Here is a 7381-nt window from a genome sequence, read left to right on the forward strand (position 1 = left end):
AATTCAATGAACTTATATCCATGATGCAAATATCCCCTTAAATCCCCTTAAGACCACTTAAAACAGCTTAGGACAACATAATTAGATGAATCCAAACAACATAATTAAATGAAACAATATATGTGTAAATATAAATGAAATTAATGTACATAGATGAATAAAATGAATCCATGCATGTGTTAAAATATAAAAGAATCAATGACGCAAATATCCCCTTAAATCCCCTTACGACCACTTAAAACACCTTAGGCCAACATAATTAGATGAATCCAAACAACATAATTAAATGAAACAATATATGTCTAAATATAAATTAAATGAATGTACATAGATGAATAAAATGAATCAATGCATGTGTAAAAATATAAAAGAATCAATTACGCAAATATCCCCTTAAATCCCCTTAAGACCACTTAAAACACCTTAGGATAACATAATTAGATGAATACAAACAACATAATTAAATGAAACAATATATGTGTAAATATAAATGAAATGAATGTACATAGATGAATAAAACGAATCCATGCATGTGTAAAAATATAAAAGAATCAATGATGCAAATATCCCCTTAAGACCACTTAAAACACCTTAGGACAACATAATTAAATGAAACAATATATGTGCAAATATAAATGAACTTAATGTACATAGATGAATAAAATGAATCTATGCATGTGTAAAAATATAAAAGAATAAATGACACAAATATCCCCTTAAATCCCCTTAAGACCACTTAAAACACTTTAGGACAACATAATTAGATGAGTCCAAACAGCATAATTAAATGAAACAATATATGTGTAAATATAAATAAATGAATGTACATAGATGAATAAAACGAATCCATGCATGTGTTAAAATATAAAAGAATCAATGATGCAAATATCCCCTTAAATCCCCTTAAGACCACTTAAAACACCTTAAGACAACATAATTAGTTGTTCATTATAGTGAAACTATATATACATGCGTAACTATACATACAACATAATTAAATGAAATTATACATGTGTAAATCAAAATTAAATGAATACATAGATGAATAAAATGAATCCATGCATGTGTACAAATATAAATGAATCCATACATGTGCTTAAATGACCCCTTAAGACAACATGTAATGAAATGAATCCAGACACAAATAAAATTAAAAATTAAAATCAATATGTATACAAGTTCAATGCATAGACACAAAATATTTAATTTAAGAATAAAACATGTAAAATCAACGTATAAAACGTAAAATAAATGCATCAACAAAACTAAATTTCCACAAGTTATCCAAATTGCTACACATGTCTAGAAATATCTAAATATATATGAGTTTATCAAAATAAGACCTATCTAATATAATTTACTTGTTCAAACATGACAAGTGAACTTAAAGCTCGTGGTACATATAATCTGGATCCTCCCTATCTTTTATAATTTCTAAATTTTTTTCATGATCTTAAATAGGAAACCTCCACTTTTGGTTGCCACGTCCTCTTTTTGGCAATGTCTCCAATTGCAATCTTGTCGCTATTACTAAGTGACTGCAGTGTAGAACTTTTTGGCTAGGCATATAATCAATGAATGTTACACCATTTGTATCTATCTTTATTTGTTGATAATAGGCGCCTTCAACAACAACTGAACCAATGGGATATTGTTGCCCATCATCATCACTGACTGATTCCAATAACTTGCATTATGGTTGCGTGCATCTCAGTAGATAATAATCTACACTTTCAGTATTGTCAGGATCAACAATCACTGCAAAAATATCACCTGTGAAAATAGACCATGCATGTATATATATTACAAGCAATATTAGTTCATTACACATTTTAAAATTAATTTTGAACAATATTAAATTAATGAAGAATTTAAAAATTTGTACATGTACATATATGTAATTTACAAAATATGCATGCGCGTACCTGTAACAACTAAATCAGAAACACGTTCATAATCAGCTGAATATAGAGGATCATGAATATCAATAATGTCACTATCTTCGTAAGGAGGCATTGTGTAAAATTCTTTCATTTCCCATTGCAAAACATATCCATTAGCAATATTTTGACAATGAGTATCTATGTTGTTCGCAATGCAATCAACACAAAAGCATGTTTTTCCTCTTGCAAGAATAAAACGAGGCTTGCTAAATCCCATAGTCATGACTTGATGAAAACTTCTAATACCATTAATTGATTGACAATTATAAGAATTTGATCGATCAATATCTGATAATACAAAAATTATTTAGTCAATTTTAGTTCATTTCACACACACACACACAGACACATATGTTAGAGTAATTGGGTCTTTACTTGATTAATTAAACAACATTTGTTTAATTATTTAAGTTCCCTTTATCTCTTTTTACACTTAAGCTAACTTTAGGTGCATAATAATTAATTCTTTTATTAATTATTATGTGCAAGCCTAGGTTTTCTCTTTTAGGGTTTCTTGACCTATTAGAGGTTAATTTTCTTTTCTTTGTATTATTATCATATTACACATTTTGTGAATATTGAGCTCTCATCTTTTTGAGCATATTTTCTGTGTATTTGTTTTTCCTTTGTTGCTTCCTTGCTTCTCCTTGTAACAGGTTTATTTTAGCTTGCAGATATCTTTTGGGCTCCTATGGTGTTGTATTTCTCAACTCTCACATGGTATCAGAGCTTCAGATCTGCAACTATCTGTTCTTGTTTTTGAGATTTTCTACATTAGAAGCAGATCTGGGTTTTTTTTAGAAGTTTTTTTATGCACCTAGGGATAGGCCTTTTTTCCTGAGCACTTTGGGCCTAAACGGACCTCAACATCATGCTTAGAAGGCCCAAAAACCCTTATGGTCATATAAAACTTGACCATTTTTTACTCCTGAGCCTCTGGGGGTATTTTTTCTTCAGTACTAGGTCGTACAAACCTGGCACGCAATTCGAGAAAAAAATTCAATTTTTTTTGCCTTTATACGACATGCAGGCCTAAAATTGTTTTTTTACAAAAAAAATAAAAAATAAAAATCACAAAAAATTCAAAAGGCAAAGGTTTTAAAAGAAAACAAAAAAAATCAAAAAAAGTTTTTAATAAGGGGTTTCGCAGGTCCCCGTACCCCCTGACAGTTCAGCCACCGACCTTGTCAATGTGAGCCCCTTCCGCTAGCAGTCTCCCCACCGGCGCTGGCCACCCTTGACCCTTGTCGACAATCTCCCCGCTCGTCGGCCCCCACCGACCATCATTTCCTGCCGCCAGCCTTCACCGTGCCGCCCGTCGGCTAGCCAGCCACCCGCCACTCCCTGCCACTATGCCTCCACCACTCCACCTCAGAGTGCCATCGGAGCGCCACCTCCACTCGGCCCAGCCACCAGTGAGCCCCTCTCTCTTGCCTTTGAAGGGGGGGTCGGTTTTTTCTTCATAACTTGAGCATACGAAGTCATTTTTTCAAAAATGAATAGGTGTCAGAAAGCTAGTTCTAAGCCGGACCTCGTGGCGTTGGATTTTTTTTCCAAATTTTTTGTTTGACTGTACTTTTTCCAGTCAAAGTGGGGTCTCTTTTCTGCACTTTCAGGGCCATAGAATGGGCAAACAGACTCCGTTTTTCGAAAATGAATAAGCGTCGGAAAGATCTCAGCATGCTCTATTCAGATACTTGATCTTGTTTCTTATATTTTTCATCAGGTAAATGAGATTTCAGTTTGAAATTTTTTTGCTTATGCACTACTTCTTTCTCATCAGTATGTACTAGGGTTTGGATTTCTCTATTGTGGGTGGGTGTTTTTTTCTCACTTTTTGTCATTTATATCAGAAATATAGAACACCAAAACTCTCAAAACAAACAAACCCTTATGCATCTTCTATCTATTCTGAAAGATCACATAATAAAAAAAACAACAAGTAGGTGCAGGTGCAGAGTTTTATGGTAGATCCTTTAGTTGAGTTGTTGACATCGCACAACTATCACACCTGGAAACCTCGCATCATGAGGCTTTTCTGGGAAAAAGGGTTGTGGTCTTGTTTGGATGAGGTTCAACCTCTATTGCAATGTCCTTATGAGCTTCTTCAGCACAAAAACAAGATGGATGAGGCCATGGGTTTGCTCTCTTTGCATGTCTCTGATAGTCTTTTGTTTCACCTTGATGAGTTGATCACTCCTCACGCTATGTGGTTGAAGTTTGAGTCTCTCTTCGGGAGGGTTAATGAGATTCAGGCATTACAGATTGAGGTAACATTAGTTTCCTTGTCACCTGATTCCTTTCCCACCATTGAGGATTTTTTGACAAAGTTAAAGATTACAAGATCTGTTCTCCAGGGGTGTGGCAAGATCAAGACATACATAGAGTGCATTCACTTGATTCTTTCAAAGCTTCGGGGTCATTTTTAGTTTTTTGCCTCTATTTTCTACTTTACCATGGATGGCTTGGGTGCTCGTTTCACCATGCCTACCTTTGATGTGTTTTGTGAGCGTTTGTCTCGTGAGTAGTATCATCTTTCTTAGCTAGACATGCTCTCAGGGTCCAAGAACAAAGAATTGGTTTCTTAGTCCTCTAAGGAGAAGCAAAACCAGAAACTGAAGCCAAAGAAGAATTCTGTAGGTAGTGAGCATTCCTCCAAGCCACCTACTAAGTTTGATTCTAAACCACCATTTCCTCTGAAACATGGGAAATATTCACAATCTGGTGAGTCTTCCTCCAGGACTAAGAAGAAATTAGGAGACAATTGCAGTTTTTGTGGCAAGGAAGGACATCCAGTTTCTAGGTGTTGGAAATGCTTAGAGGCTTTAGAGGAAGCCATGCAGCAGCATCACATCTCCTTACCTTAGGCATCTTCTCCTTCCATAGGGAAAGGTCATGCTCTCACTACTCGAGCTTTGACCTATGGGTCCACTTGGATATTAGATTCTGGTGCTTCTTGCCATATGACTCACACTTAATAGTTGGTTACTTCTCATGCCTCTTGTGGTACTTCACAGATTGCAGTGGGTGACTCACTTCAGCTTTCAGTCTTGGGTTCAGGTTTCGTCTCTTTGGATGGGAATACTCTACAGGATGTTCTGGTTGTCCCTGACATCTCAACGAACCTCCTGTCCATTTATCAAATTTGCCATTCTGGCTCTGGTAAGACAGTTGAGTTCTCACCACATGATGTGGTTATTCGAGACCTCCATGACTCTGATTTGGTTGTGGCTACTGGGAGTGTTGATACTGCATCTCATCTTTATAGATTTAATGGATTTGAGCCCTCTACGGGTGCAGATTCGTCTCTTATAGTACATGCAAATTCAGTGAGTAAGATTTGGCATGAGCACTTGGGCCATGTCAATTACAGATATCTTCAGCAGATGAGTACACAGACACTTGTTGTTGGGCTCCCACAAATTTCTTGCACTGATGGTGTTTGTCATGGTTGTGTGCTTGACAAGCATCACAGGGATCTCTTTCCGAAGGGAAGAGCCGCTCGTGCTTTGGCACCCTTGGAGTTGATTCACGGTGATCTCATGTCATTCCCTACTCCTTTTTGTGGGGCCAAGTATGTACTCACTTTTATTGATGACTTCTCCATATGCACATGGGTGTACTTTCTTAAGTAGAAGTTTGATGTCTTTGATTCATTTCGAATCTTCAAGATGTTTGTAGAGAAGCAGTCTGGTTGTTCTATTCGATAGATACGTACAAATAATAGGGGGGAGTATGTGAATTAGGATTTCAGATATTTTTGCACTGGGCATGGTTTGAAACATCAGTTTACTGTTCCCTACACCCCTTAGCAGAATGGTGTCACTGAGCGCAAGAACGAAACTTTATGGGAAATGGCGAATTGTATGATTCAATCCAGGTCCATGGATTCATCTTTTTGGGTTGAAGCAATCAATTGTGCCAACTATATTTAGAATCAGATGTCTCACAAGGCGATTCGACATATGAATCCTGAGGAGGCTTGGTCTCATGACAAGCCTGATGTTTCTTTTTTCTGAGTGTTTGGCAGTGAGGTATGGGCTTTTATTCCTGATGCTTAGAGGAAAGCCATGGAGTGGAAGAGCCGACCCCTCATTTTTGTTAGCTGCTGTGAGGATGTGAAGGCATACAGGTTGTTTGATCCTGATTCTAGAGAGGTCCTATTTCGACGGGATGTTCAATTTGATGAGTGCCTTCCCACAGTGGATACCTTGTCTCTAGTGTCTACTCCTCTGACTACTCCTCCCACTGCATCTCTTCAGGATTAGATCATTCTGATGCTGCTACTAATGATCCACCATCCCCACCTCCACCTGCTCCACCTCAGATGCCCAAGTGGGCTCACTTTACTATTGAGGCAGTAGGATCTATGGCCAGTAATCCTTCAGATACTAATCGCATTCGTTCTCATACTGTGGGTTATAGTCTTTTGAGTCATGCCATTTTAGATGATCCTCATAAGTTTTTAGAGGCTACAGGACACCCTGAGTGGGATTGTGCTATGGAGGAGGAGTATTCTTCTTTGATGAGGAATAATACTTGGGATCTTTGTCCTCTTCCTAAGGGTAGAAAGATGGTTAGGTGTCGGTGGTTGTATCGCACTAAGTATGCTGCTGATGGTTCGATTGATAAGTACAAAGCATGTCTTATTGCGAAGGGTTTCTTGCAAGTTGAGAGTATTGACTACTCTAATACATTTGCCCCTGTCGCCAAGATGAACTCTATTCGCTTTGTACTATCTCTTGCAGCCTCTCAGGGATGGCCCGATTTTCAGATGGATGTGAAGAGTGCTTTCTTGCATGGGAACCTTCTAGAGGAAATCTATATGGAGTAGCCTTAGTGATTTATGCAGGACAGTTCTTTGGTTTGCAGACTTCGGTGTTCATTGTATGGTCTTAAACAGACCCTCGGGCTTGGTATGAGAAGATGGACTCCTTCTTACTCTCCACTAGTTTCACCCGTAGTCATTCCGATCATACAGTGTACATTCAACTTCTTGAGGGTGAGATCCTGATTCTTGTGATATATGTTGATGATCTCCTCATCATAGGTAGCTCATCCTATATGATTCAACATATTTAGTGAGCTTTGATGGACCAGTTTGAGATGATAGATCTCGGTCTTCTACACTATTTTCTTGGTCTTTAGGTGATTCAGTCTTCTGATGGGATCTACATTTACCAACAAAAGTATGCTCTTGACATGCTTTGGCATGCTTGATTGCAAGCCTTCTCCCACTCCTTTTCAGTCAGGGGTTGTTTTGATTACTACTTGTCCCACTCCTTTAGTAGATTCTACACTTTACAGGCAGTTGGTTGGTAGTTTGTTGTACCTGACACACACTCGTCTTGATCTTTCCTTTGTGGTTGGCCTTATTTCTCGATTCTCCCATGATCCTCATGAGAGTCATTGGCAAGTTGCCAAACGTATTTTATGGT

The sequence above is a fragment of the Cryptomeria japonica genome, chromosome 5, assembly GCF_030272615.1.
Source record: "Cryptomeria japonica chromosome 5, Sugi_1.0, whole genome shotgun sequence".
In the NCBI taxonomy this organism is placed as follows: Eukaryota; Viridiplantae; Streptophyta; class Pinopsida; order Cupressales; family Cupressaceae; genus Cryptomeria; species Cryptomeria japonica.